This window comes from Lycorma delicatula, chromosome 7 (genome assembly GCF_047948215.1).
Source record: "Lycorma delicatula isolate Av1 chromosome 7, ASM4794821v1, whole genome shotgun sequence".
Lineage (NCBI taxonomy): Eukaryota > Metazoa > Arthropoda > Insecta > Hemiptera > Fulgoridae > Lycorma > Lycorma delicatula.
This window is the reverse complement of record NC_134461.1, coordinates 947,763-962,305: the sequence shown is the minus strand read 5'-3', so window position 1 is coordinate 962,305 and position 14,543 is coordinate 947,763. Positions and strand designations below refer to the sequence as shown.

The following is a 14,543-nucleotide window of genomic DNA, read 5'->3' as shown; positions in this document are numbered from 1 at the left end:
GTCAGAGGTCGGTAAGAAGAACTAACGGTGGGGTCCTTGTCGCCACCTTTGAACAACAGCTTCAAAATTTCACGCGTCCAGCAAGCCGGGAAATACCCGGCAGATAAACACCTATTGAACACCCTAGTCAACGGGCCAAGAATTACAGGCAGGGTGCGAACAAGGAGCTCCACCGTGATACTATCATATCCGGGGGCTTTATTCTTGTAGCAAGGCTACAGATTACCTGGCGGACCTCCGCCTCAGTCCGTATTGAAATTCACAACCGCCGCTCGAACTCTCCGGTAATACGAGGTCTCACCAACCTCGGTATCATCGGGGAGCAGATCGTGCTTCAGAAGAGATAAAACAAGATCTTTCTCAACTACAACGCCGTCTTGGGTCGAGAGACCGACAGAAGACTCTCCTTTTTACGTTTGTGACCAAGTACACGATAAACAACACCCCAAGGGTCTTTATTCCCTGGCTCCTGAACAAAATAGCGCCAGGAATCTCGCTTAGAAGTCCTAATTCTATGAAAATACTCTTTCCTTTTCTGACGATACTCCGCAAACAGGGCCTCGCGCCGGTCAGGATCACGCGCACACTGTGCGGCTCACCTGAGTCGGCTCACGGCCTGCTTTATCGCAGTCAAGTCCCGAGACCACCAACCAGCTACTCTCTCTCGACCCGTCCTACGGGGGATTGAGAGTTCTGCGGCTTCAACCACCGCAGAAGAGAAATTCTCTGCCAGGTTATCTAGAGGGACCTCGTCCAGGGTGCGAGTGAACACCCGCAACCTGGCCGCAAGAATGTTGGAAAACTTGGGCCAATCCGCCCGCCTGTGCAAGAAGCTTCTTGCTAAGGTTAGTCTTAAAGACTGACCTACACTGCTCTTTGAACATGGCCGCATCCAAATCAGTATTCTGCTCTCGAATGAGAGACAGAACTTCCTCATCAGAGAGACCCCGCTCAATGTCATATATAATTACTCGGGACTTTCTCAATCGCTTGGGGTCCACCTTAACCTCAAGCTTCTGCACCGCTGGAGAGTCCTTGATGACTTGGACCGTCTCCTTGTTATCCGCAACGACGACTAAACCCTTGCTGGTCTCCCGTATATCTCGAATCCTAAGCCGATTCCGGTCGCCACGAAAGGCTTCCCGGAAATCGCGCTTCAATTCCTGACTCGTGGTCTTGGAGCCCTCCGCCTTTTTAACAAAAACTACCTCCGGCTTCTTTACCGCTTTGCTGGCCTCTCGTTTGGTCTTCAGGACCTCACCGTAGGCGCTACGCTGGGGCCTGAACAACCACCTTGGGAGCCTTGACCTCTTGGGGCTTGGAGGCCAAGGCCTCGAAACCCTCGCTTACCGCCGCAAAAGCTTCCCTCAGCTTACCTAGCCGGGGGAGAATTGTCTTCCTCGCACCCGAGCTGACCTCGCCGGGAAGCGAAAGAAAGTCTCTACCAAGTAGTCCAGGTCCTCCTGGACTAGCTTCAAGAGCAGGGCAGAACTACCAGGTCTGCCCTTTGAATATTTAAATGCCTCTACTACAGGGGAGGACCGCACCTGGGTGGATGCCCCTGTATACATCGCTTCGCTTACCTCGTCCTCTGAGGAGCTAGTCGACGGTACCGGCGCTGGTTTCCTCTTCCGCCTGGACTTCTTTACTACTTGGAACTCCGACATGGCCGAAGATTCCCTAACGTACTTGAAACCTACGAAATTCTCGCTGTCTCCCTATAAACTGGTTTGGGCAAGCCCACTGTGTGACGACTGCCCGCAGCGAGTACGGGCAGCTGGAGACCCTTACGTTCTCCTGTCACGCTACGTACCTCTTCGCCGCTGCTGGAACGATCGATTGATGCACTAGACGTACAATAATGAACCACTGATTACGGCCCTCGCTCTGACAAGAGCGCAGAAGGACTAAAAGGCAGAGCCTTTTTTCTGTCACGGGGTCTAACGACCAGCAGTCGTTGCCACCCTTTCGCCGCGTTGAGGCGAGTACGCGTCGTATAAATCCACGCCAATCACACCGCAGCAGAGCTACAGATGTCGAGTCTAATTTAAAATTCGCTGTTAGTGAATACAGACTTAGGATCAGCTAACCTCGATACTGTCGGAAGGTACACACACGACCGACAGCCAAAAGACACTGATAGTAAGGTATACCACAAGGATACTCTGAGACGCACAAGGGACCAGAGTATCTGCCGTTATCACAACGGGAATGACTTTACTGAGTTCAGTCTGTAAATTTCCTTATACTCTATTGCCAGAGGGTTGTACTTGGTTATTTTATCTTCTTAGCCTTATTAATATTGTGATCAGATGGATGAGTGACATTAATGAGAAGAGCAGTCTTTTCTTTAATGTTGTGGAGAACCATGTCTGGCCTCTTCGCAGCAATAATTTTATCAGTATTTACCGAGAGATCTAACACAGTCTATAGTGCTCATTTTCCAGCACAGGCCTCGCCTTATATTCATAAAAGGACACTGCTCCCTGTCATCTTCGAGTCCTAATTTCAACGCCAACGCCTGATGAACGGTGTTTAATGTAAGATCGTGGTGATGCAGATTTCCTTGTCAGCCAGACTGGCGCACTCAGTTATCAAATGATCAATTGTCTCCGATAATCGGTGACACATCCGGCACTCATCACTGATGTCCTGATTTTCTATGAACTTCTTGTAATTGTCATCTCAACGACCTGATCCTGGATGGCATGGCAAAACCTTCAGTTTCTCTAAATAGAAATCCATCCCTCAGCCAACGCGTAAATGCCTGAGGCTTTTAACCAATTTCGGATCTCTGCAAGCTGTTACAACACACTTATTCAGGAAGGGGGAAACTCTAGAAAAATATTTACCTCTTCCTCGCTGAATCTTATAAGAAACCTTACAAAGGAAGGTTTCACACCCCACCGCCATATAACATTATTTACCTCCTCGATGCTGGATACATCTTTGGCTGGCAACATCACTCGAAGTTTTTTTAAACTCCCCGATTTCTTATTGGTTTTTTTCAAGTGTACCAACAACCACTGTAGGATTTGAAATTGACACTGTCATACGATTCCCACAAGTACCGGCGATATAATGGACTACTCCAGTAGAGCAAATGCGAACTGGAGCTAGAGCTAAATACAACTGAGTTCACCCAGATACCCAGAGGACATCATTCGAGACTCACTACACACAGCAATATATTCATCAACATGATAGTTTCCACCTTGGGCTAGGGTTGCGTTTCGTAAGGTGTTGCGACACCACCAAGTGTACATGTAAGAAGAAATAATGTAGGATGTTGTTGTGTATTTGAGTAAGGGTATATGTTAGAATTTGTGCAATATTCTTGGTGTAGTTCTGCAGCTCAGGGTGTAGTGGGAAGAAGAGCTGCAGAGGCAAGTGCAGCAGAGTCTGTGGGGACACCAATCCCCAAAGTTCTAAACAATAAGACTCCCCAACGTGGTATCTATGGATGGGTACATCTAAAAGGAAACTCAAAAAGGAGGAGTTACAAACAGGAACATGGAATATAAATTCATTGTTAAGTTGTGAGAAACTGTAAAATATAAAACTGAATATGAAGAGATTGAGGATAAACGATGGTAGCAGTATGATGGCCACTCAAATCTTGATCATAATTTTGCCATTGTTGTGTAGATTAGTTGGAGATTGAATAAGTAGACGAGTTAATGTAGTATTAATGAGTTTATGTAGTATTTATTCATTTGTAGAATACATTTTTGGTTGAGTATATCTGGTAGTCTTGTTTGTTGTAGTTTGATTTCAGTTTAGTAATAACACATTGAATATTAATAATATATACAACATTTGAGAATACTCAAATATATATATTCAATATACTTCAGTAGTATATTGAATCTAATTAACGTAAACGAATGATTGAATAACTAAATGCATTGTATGTTACCGTCCCACTACACCATCTTGCAATGTGTCTCCACACCCTTGTAACAAAGAAGTGCACGCGTGTCGTCAGCCCTAGCGACGTGAAATGTAACTACAACAACAAGCTACCATTACAATATTTTGAATAAGAAAACATGATATTAAAACTTAACATAACTGCCCGCCAAAATCGGCAGATTTTGAATATAAACGAATGAGTAATACATAAATAATTAAGTTATAAGAAAATTCATAGTATAATGTAATACAAATACGATACAGTTTTTGAACATAATGTAACCTTGACAAATAATACAATATTAGGTAATATATAACAGTTATGAGATATACATAAGTAATAGAATGAATACATATAAAAATAAAAATGTGCTTTTGAAATGTGGTGCTATAGGAGAATGTTAAAAATCAGATGGGTGGATAAAGTGACATATGATGAGGTGTTGCATATAGGCCACATATTAAGGCATCCTGGAATATTAGAGGCTTTAATATAAGAGGGTCAGGTAGAAGGAAAAAATTGTGCAGGAAGGCAATGTTTGGAATATGTAAAACAAATCGTTAGGGGTGTAGGCTGTAGGGGGTATACCGAAATGAAACAACTAACAGTAGATAGGGAATCTTGGAGAGCTGCATCAAACCAGTCAAATGACTGAAGACAAAAAAAATTCATTTCAACCTCAAACTAGTGCTTTCAACATTTCCAATCCTTTCTCATCTTCCTTCCTGATCTTTCCATCCTGCATCTTCTATTTTATTATCTTCTCACTGAGCTTCAGATTACTCTCATTATCTCTCTTCATTTGTTTAAACCATCCTCAAACATGTCTTTTAACTAGCTCCACTGTTTGAGGCTAATCCCACTTCCTCTCCGATGTTAACATTTTAAATCGAATCTTTTTCATTTTGACATTTTCTTAAGTTAATTCTTCTAAAATTTATTTTGCTTTCCAGTTACTCCTCATAGACCATATTTTAGTTCCAAAGAGCAGCATTGAAGATACTGATTGATATACCAGGTTAATAACTGAGAGTAACATCTGTTTCCACATCCTTAGCACAGGTGGCTCGCACACATGTCTATTCCCGTTTAGACAATCTCACACTAGACATTTATCATACCTGATGAAATTAGTGAACATTTTTCATTTGTTTCCTTATAATTATCTATGAAATTGTCACTATTCATCTCAAGTATAGAAAAATCTATGTGAGATGGATTCCTTGTAAGCATGAAGATGAACACAAAAAGAAATGGGTGTTGGCTGACATTTATAAATTTATTTCACAAACAATAGGGGGGGCTGAATCCTTACAGATATTGTGACAGGTGATGAAAACCGAGTTTTATACAAGAACAGAGCGTAATTGTTGGTCTACAGAATTGTTGGTCATCACCCTTCTTATTCACATAAACAAAAATTACTGTGAATTCACCTTCACATAAATAAGCATACAATGGTGATTATTTAAGTTATGGAAATAAAAATCTAGAATTACATTTTGTATTCTTTCCCAAATGTAATAGCTTTTTTCATATAAGTCAATTTCTTTTCAACAAGAGAAGAATGTCTAAAATATATGCTCCATAAATTATGTGGCACTGGGATAAATTAAAATGTTACATAAGCTGTACTTTAATGGATTAGCCAAGATCATAACACTAACAATAAAAAAGTTAAGTGGAGACACTGATACACATGAGACTTCCAGGTTAGAATAGGGATCAATGTAAAAATCTAGATATCTCTCCTCACTCCGTCATTTTGCACCAATCTCAATTCAAACATGCATACACTTCTGTACCTCTAAATCAATCTATTGTCTTTGTAAATTTATGGAACTGATCTCCTTAGAACTCCTCAAAGGTTGAACACATGAAAATTCAGTAAGTGTTGTCAACATACAAAACTTAATCAGAAGAATGAAAGAGCTTCATCCGCACAGACATCCTGCCTTCTGCTGGCAAGATATGACTGAAAGAGTTTCAATGGATTACTACTGATACCACAGTAGAACTTCTTTATAATAAGGATGAAACAGTCGACATCAAATGCCTTGCTAGGATAACATAGATTATTATCTACATACTGTTTTCTTTCAAAAGCACCAGTAATTGATTTTACAGTAACCTAATACTAATCGATTCAATTTCCCATGAAAAAATCAAAATCGTGGATTGAACAATAAATTAATATTAGAAATTAGGTCTAATACAGATCCAAGTTCTGTACATCAGACCTTGAAACACAATGTACAAAGAAAGAACTAAACTTACAATCCAACAGATGTCTGGATCAGTTGGAAGACCCTTCTAATAAATTGCAACTTTATAAATCTCTAAGCATCAGGGAAAAGCCCAGAAGTGAAACGCTAATTTATCAAAAGGGAAAGGTATTGTAAACGTAAGGATTACCTTACGTTGTATTGTATTTTTTCAATTACAAGGAAAGATTGTAATTGGTGATTTTAAATAGGAGAGATTTGTGACACCTTTATGTACCTCACTTAGTTAATCCTACATATTCGGTCTTGCCTCTTAATGTGTTCAGTAATTGATAAAATATTATTACAAGGTATCTCTAATGTAAAGACCGATGGGAAATTTCTCTCCTTAAGGTTGGCGAGCCTGTGTTGTTCATAGCCATGCTAATAATGTATACACTGCATTGTTATCTGTAAATTGTTACGTTGTAGTATCTGATTACGTGTGTGTTATTATGATATAAAATGAATAGGAAAATTGATGTTGCCGTCGACTGTGAAATACATGGAGTCATACGGTTTGTAAACCATCAAAACATTAAGCTGGCTGAAATTCATAGCAGTTGGTTCTTGTGATGATGATAATGTAATGAATGAAAGAAACGTCTGAAAATGGTGTGAAAGATTTAGATATAACAGAATTAATGTGCACGATGTAGGACGTTCAGGGAGACCCTCGATAATTACTGAGGACTTGTTGAAACGCATCAACGATGAAATCAGAAAAGATAGTCACTCAATGATTTCCGACCTCAGACCTTATTTTTCCTGATGTTTCAAGAGCTATTATCAGTCACATTGTTCATGACCATTTAGACTTCAGAAAGGTTTGTACACGTCAGGTGCTGCAAGTCTTAATGGAACATCACAAAAAACTGAGAATGGGATCTGCTTTCGAATTTTTGATGCGCTATACAGAAAAAGGTGATATGGGTTCCTAAATTAGATTTTTACCACCAATAAAATGTGGATTTTGTATTACATGCCAGAGAGAAAACGGCAGTCAAGTGAATGGAATCATCCTCAATCACCAACTAGACCAACAAAGGTCAAACCACAGCCATTTGGATGCAAACTGATGGCCACAGTCTTTTTTGGTTTATCCAGTAATCTGATCTTTTTGGATCTCATTTTATGGTATCATAGGAATAAGAATATTTACTTACAGAAACAGAAATTTTCACAACGCTTTCCTGCATATATTAAAGAAGAAAACAAGAAGCATTAAAGACAAATCATCTAATCATACTGGGAACAAATTCAATCATAGTTCTCAACTGATTAGGTCAAAGAGGGTGGATTCCTCACTGTCTGATATCAGCATATAACAAAAGGATTCCTTAAAAATTAAGGAGAAAATTAAATTTATGAATTTAACTGATGTAGAGTTTAGCAAACATGAAATTTGACTTTTAGAAAAAGGTTTTAGTTACAACCTAAAGTCAAACAAATATAAGAAGGATTTAGAAATTCTAGGTGTAGAGTGTGAACTTGTTTTAATTCTGAAAATAAAGTTAATAAGAATATATCATTTCAAGAGTTAAATTCTGAAGAACATTTCAAATGATAAGACATTAATCCAGCAAAAAAAAATAAAATAATTGTTTTGCTAAAAAAATTCAAATATCAATGCTACTGCTGTTAAATTGTCTAGGAATTTAGTAAGCCTCAACTGTACTTGTTCAAAATATTAAGATTTATATATTCTGGTTAATTCTATTCTGCATCCTATTGATATAAAAAATTTATTTCCAAGTATTCTACCACAACACATTACCAATAAACAAGTTACTGATTACCCAAAAACCTAATGAAGTTACAAAAATTGAGTTGAGGCACTGAATGTTTGTTTTAAACAAAATTATTTTAAGTTTAACAATAACAATTACATTCTGAAGGAGGGTTTAATTATGAGTAATCCACTTAGCTTGTTAGTTACTGAAATTTTTATTTAATGATCTAGAAAACAAAGTCTGTGCTCATTTTTTTAAAAATAATTCAGTTTCGTGTAGAGATGCAGATGATATTTTTTGTTATTACAGGTATCTTGAGACAATAAGGAATAACTTCATGTACACATTGGATAATTTTTAGAACACATTACATAAAAATACACCTTTTAGTTTGGAGGTTGAACAAAATAATCCTGTCTTTTTAGATTTGAAAATGAGGTATAATCAAAAAATATATGGAATTTTTAAATTTTCCAAGCTATAGTCCAATTTTCACAATTTTTTTTGTTGTGTTAATACATTTGTCCCAACATCGGCTTATATTGGTAGCCAGCCATATTGGATGCTCAGTTTATTGTTAGCTATTGAAAAGTTTGTTTATGTTTTGGTATGGTCAGTGATTCTTAACTTGTGAAAAAAAAATTAAACAAAGAATTTGCATTAAATTTTGTTTTAGCAAATGAATATAGTGCAGTACCCCATTTGAAGTGTTGAATGTTGCTTTTGGCAATTCTTCTATGAGTAAAAATTTTTACTCGTAACATTTTTACATTTACAAGTGATACAAATGTGTCCAAGCGGGCCGTCAAGATGTTGAAGATGATGAGCACCCTGGACATCCCATAACATCAAAAAAGTGAAGAAAATGATTATGGGCTATCACCGAATCACTATCAGAGAGTCAATAAAGATTACTACTTGGAAGTTCTACTCCATTTGCATGAAGAAATGTGAAGAAAATGCTCTGATCTGTGGTGAAATAATAATTCATGGCAATTGCACCACAATAATGCACCTGCTCACACTTCACTGCTAGTTCATGAACTTTTGGCCAAAAACAACACTGTTATGATGCCTCAGCCTCCATATTCACTGGACATGGCACCCTCTGACTTCTTGCTATTTCTCGAGCTGAAAAGAACCATGAAAGGCAACATTTTTCCAACATTGAAGAGATAAAGACAGAATCACTGAAGGAGCTAAACGCCATACCAAAATTCATTCCAGAGGTGCTTCGAAGATTGGAAAAAACACTGGCACAAATGTATTACATCTCAAAAAGAAGTACTTCGAAGGTGATAAAAATCAATATTGATGAATAAATAAAGATTTTTTGACAAAAATTAAAATTTTGCATATTTTTTATCAAACCTCATTTACTAAAATCAGTTACAAATTGGATTTTAGCAAATATCACAAATCCTCACACACACTAATGCTATCATTCATAGTTCATTACTGCATCCATTTACATATAAATTAGATTTTAATAGTTCAAAGACTGTTAAATGTTCTGACGTCAGATGATAATTTTGAGAATGTATTTAATATTAAAAGGCAAATAGTAATGAATAATGGTTACAAAATGAATATAACTAATCAGCTGCTTCGGAATAAATTATACAAAACTGCAATTAGTAAAATGTTCCTTCATCAAGTAATTCATTCCAGCAGAAGAAATTTCACAGTCACTTATATAGATAATCCCACAGGAAAAATTTGAAAATCTTTTAGAAGCAGAGAGAGATATTAATATAATTTTCAAATCTGATAATTCTCTATGTAAATCTATTAAGAATAACAAAAGTAAAACTGATAAGCCTAAAAAAACAGGAATTTACAAACTTGAATATGGTTCTTGTGATAAAGTTTATATTGGATACTCTGGTAGATCTTTTGAAAAGTGGCACCTCAAATCTTGTTTTTCCAACAATAAAAGGGTTTCTAATTATTCTGTCACTTAATTGATGAGAATCATATTTTTAAAGGTAATTTCAAAGTACTTTTTGTTGAGAAGAAAGGTTGAACTGAACCTTGTAGTCACTAGAAATTAAAACTTAAAATTTTAATTTATTTTTAGATGGCCAATTAGACTTGAATACTTCACTGTTGTAGAACTTATGGATGTGAGATGGGTTTTTATCTTTTTGTAAGTACCACCCCGTTTTTCTGAATTTATCAATAGTATTACTGTTAAATTTATATATTACTGATATATGTTCACACTCCCTATTGTTGCTCTTTATCTTTCTGCATTTTATCTCATTTGGTTTTTTAATTTACCTTTTCCGTTGTATGTACTTTTAGTTTTATTATTCTGTTTGTAATTCTGGGAAGGTATACCAAGGTAGCTGTTGTCATTCTTTTTTAAAATAATTTTGGAAAAATCAAATAATATATTTGTTGATTTTCTTTTGTTAAAATGGATTTTCATCAAGTAATGGCGTCATCCATTGATTATTTGAAAGTAAGTTTTTTAAGTCCCTATTCAAATTTTCTATTTTTAAGTCAACACCAAAGTAAGGGATGTAAGGTGTTGATAGTTGTTTTAAATTTGGTATAGCTTCTAAAAGTCAAATTTTCAAGTAGAAAAAAAAAGTATATATATATATAGTCTTTTTCAAATTTATATATATTTATAAATTTGTTTTAAAGGCTTTTTTTACGTTGAAAAGAGCAAGTATGAAGGAAAGAAAGCTACTGATATCACACATTCACAGAAAATAAAAATAGTTGAATGTTTGCGTATTGATATCTTTAAATGAACTGGATAAACTAACAAACAATTGAAAATATCTAGTCAATAATCGCTATACTGAGTTGGTATTTCATTGGCACTTCAAATACAGACTTGCATAAGTTTATTCCAAATCTCAATCAGACATTCAAGGAGTTCTCTGAAAATAACATCATTATAACAATTTTTTAACTGAAAAAAATCTAAATGGAGCCAAAATCATATCAAATCAGAGCTAAAATCAAGAACCAGCTAAGAAATTTTCATCATTTAAAGTTTTGACTTATTGTCAAGATAGTACTGCACATTCAACACCAAACTTAACACGTAGATATAATTTCTTTTTTATCTACTGCTTGAAGTGAGCAAAGGTTTTTGAAACTAAACTGATAAAAACTGTCTGCTACTAACACTCAAAATGTGGCTATACTACATTGAATATGAAATTGCTAAATATTAATTTTAATAATATGATTGATTACAAACAAAGTGAGCAGAAATTAATTCTGTTATCATAAACAGACATTAAAAATATTCTTTGTAAAATTTATCATTATAAAGTTGTTAATAAAAAGGTAACATAGATATCAACAGAATTAATAAAATAATGTTTGTTTAACGCCACAAAAAATCTTATCATTAAGATTTTCAATATATATAGTTTCTGAAATGGTAGTTAATAATCAATATTACTGTAATATTTATTTGTGATAATGTAATAAAAAACAAATTACGTAGGTAATTTAATATTTCAAATACTTCACTAAGTTTTTATAAAATGTTAATTTTAATAAATGCAGTTTATATAACTTATTGTTTTCTTTACATGGTCAAGGAATTTCACATTTCTTTTTACTTTGTTATGCTGGGCTGGAAGAAAACGTAAAATAGTAGTCTAAATAGTATAGCTATGCCAACGGCCAGGTTTTATTATTGCAGGGCAAATTAACATCAAATTTTTATTGAGAAATACAGAAAATAGGCCATCGTAGACATGATTCTGCTGAATTCAGAAGATGCTGTAAGTTTTACTTTACCTACAATGAGAGAAATGGCAAGAATATCTGTGCATTTTAACTCACTGGCATCAGTAACTAACTTTTCTGTGATTGTACGTGGAGGTAAAATTAAATCCTTCTACCAGTGATAAACTGAAAACAATTAACATTTGAAATTAAATTATTTTCTTATTTATTAAATAATTTGTTTATTCAAAGTAAAAGTAAGATCAGAATGATTTATTTTAACAAGTAAATACTTATAAATTTTCTTTAAAAGTTTCCTCCACCAATTACACTACACTTTACTCATACACTTTAAAACATCAAATAATAAAAAGTTAAATTTAAATTCCATATGTATTTAGATTTAAATTTCATGTTTTGGAAGAAGAGGAGGGGGACATGGATGAAATGGATTTCAACAAACTAGAAAAAATCAATAGACAGCAATTAAAATGATAAAATTAGTTTATTAGCTGAAAGAAAAAAATTGTTAAATTTGAACAGAATATTATAGACTAACTTTTCATTATTAAGTATTAAGGTAAATAGATAAAGTTACAAATTAATTAGCATAACCTTGAACACATATAAATTATAATCACCCACACCACAAAAATCACAACTATATACAAGCAGATGTACACATAAATACACAACCATCAATATTTACAAATAACATGGTCATTTAATAATAAGTGCAATCTCATTTTATTTTTTTAGAGTGTTTATATATGGCATTTATAACTCCTTCAGCAACTATATCTGGTAAGTTACTTCGTTTGCACTCAGTCTGAGTACTAATTCTAAAGACCGGCTGATGACCAATTGTTCTATTTCTCCTGTAAAAGTAAAAAAGAACCTTCAATGTTCATATTTTAAAAAGATTAAATGTTACATCAAATAATTGATGTCACAGAAAATGAAATAAGATAAAAAAACATAACAATAAAGTAAATTAATTGAATATAAAGGGCAAGTTAAAAATTATCTACATTTTTCGTTCTACAATTTATTTGCATAAAGGTAGAAATTCAACATGTAAGTATATATAAATAAATCGATTCAATATTTATACATAAAATTAAATTTAAAAATTTCTAATAATTTACCACATTGTGTTGAAATTTATTTGATATTGCAGTTACACATAAATACCACACCAGAAACGTTTTAAAATAAACTAAAACAAATTTTCTTAGAAACGAGGTCAACCATCCTTTAATATATTTGACAATCTTAAAATTTGCATCCTTATGGTTTTAATTTTGTTTTTCTTTTTTCATTTATTTACAGATAAAAATCTGAGTGATACACAACATACAATACTAGAAGCCAGAGAATAGCTATTTTCATTTTTTAAGAGAAAAACATTTTACTACAGTTCTAGTAAATGGTAATGTTTGATCAATACTACCTTAATCTCTGCAATATATTTTGAAATAAATGAAAATAAGATTAATTAATTGTAATAAGCTAGACACTGGGTCTACAATGTGTGCCTTAGACACATTTTAGGTAAAATTAAAAATGGCTTTAATTAAAATTAAAGCCTTTAATTTCTTAAAGGCTTTAATAAACTGTGCTTCATGAAAAGTATTAATTTTAAACGAGTGGAGAATGTTTTCATTTGTATGTTCATGAAATGGTTGCATAAGTAACTGATTAAACAAAAAAATGGACTATGATAAATTCATGTAGCTGTGTACATAAGCTATGCTCATATACTGTGATGACTCGTGCAGTAAGCCAAATCATCTTCCTCAGTTTTTTATTAGTAAAAAACAGGGAACATCTCAAAATAAATAATAACAGAATTATTATTTATTTAAATATCTTAACGAGAAATATAATTCACTTGATTACATTAAAGAATATTTTCCACGTTATTTTCATAACATGGAAACATGCACAAAATTATTTTGACCTAAATCTTCTTGTCTACAAAAAGTTGCATAAATTTAAAGTCCTGGGAAAGAATGTAGTCAGCTTGCTGGCTACATTCCCATAACCAGGGAAAACTCTTGGACTAACATCCACAAATATTAAAAAAGTAAAATACAAATCAATGCTGCAGAAGACGTCATATTTATATAAACTATTTCCAACAATTACTAAAAAAGAAATTAATTAAATAACTCAGCATACAGTTTCCTTTTGGACAGGAATTTAGACTCTGTTGAAAGAGATTTTGTTTAACTTTCCTGCAATACTGATTCAGAAGAAAAAGAAGAAGAAGAAAGACTGATTCAGAAGGAAAGGAAACTAATTTGCGAACTGATTCTACAACTTGAAATACAGAAAAAGTTTGTATAAATATCTGTCCGAAAATGCTTTGTTATTGATTTACGGCTAGCGATAAAGTTTAGCCAGATTTCAGTTCCCTCAGTGAAATGAGGTCATACTGAAATTTTTAAGGCGTATATAAAGGGTAAACTTGATGGTTTCTTATGTTTACTGACCTGAAAAATTGAAGAAAACAGGTCCCAGCACTGTTTCCTATAGTTTTTGAGATATCTAATGTTTTAAGATTCAGTAGAGAAAAACAAATTTTTTATAGGTTTTAATTACAATTACTTTATTAATTGACCGGTAAAATTAATGCAAATTTTATTATCAACACTTGCAGAGAATTTAATTCTGGGAAATTTGATATAATAAAGTCTATGAAAAATAGAAAAAAAAATTAGCTTTTATTATTAAAAACAAAACAGAATAAAACTTAACAGAAAAATGTTATGAATAGTACAAAATTAAAAACAGCTGTTTTCAATGCAAAAAAATTTAAACCTTTAAAAAATTAAAATACTGCTTTAAAAAAATACTCATTGTGATTTATATAAAATTAATCTACAATAAATGTTCAAAAATTCCATCATTGACATTGATGCA

General features: G+C 33.9%; 1 protein-coding gene across 5 annotated transcripts in view; it reads right to left on the bottom strand.

Moving 5' to 3' along the window:
• Positions 1 to 12,101: 12,101 nt before the first annotated feature.
• Positions 12,102 to 14,543, bottom strand: part of LOC142328100 (sodium leak channel NALCN-like) — a 28,382-nt gene continuing 25,940 nt past the window's right edge. For all 5 annotated transcript variants that reach the window (XR_012757188.1, XM_075371602.1, XM_075371603.1 and 2 more), the window contains one exon: positions 12,102 to 12,493. The gene's annotated coding sequence lies outside the window, so the exon portion shown is untranslated. The remainder of the gene's footprint in view (positions 12,494 to 14,543) is intronic.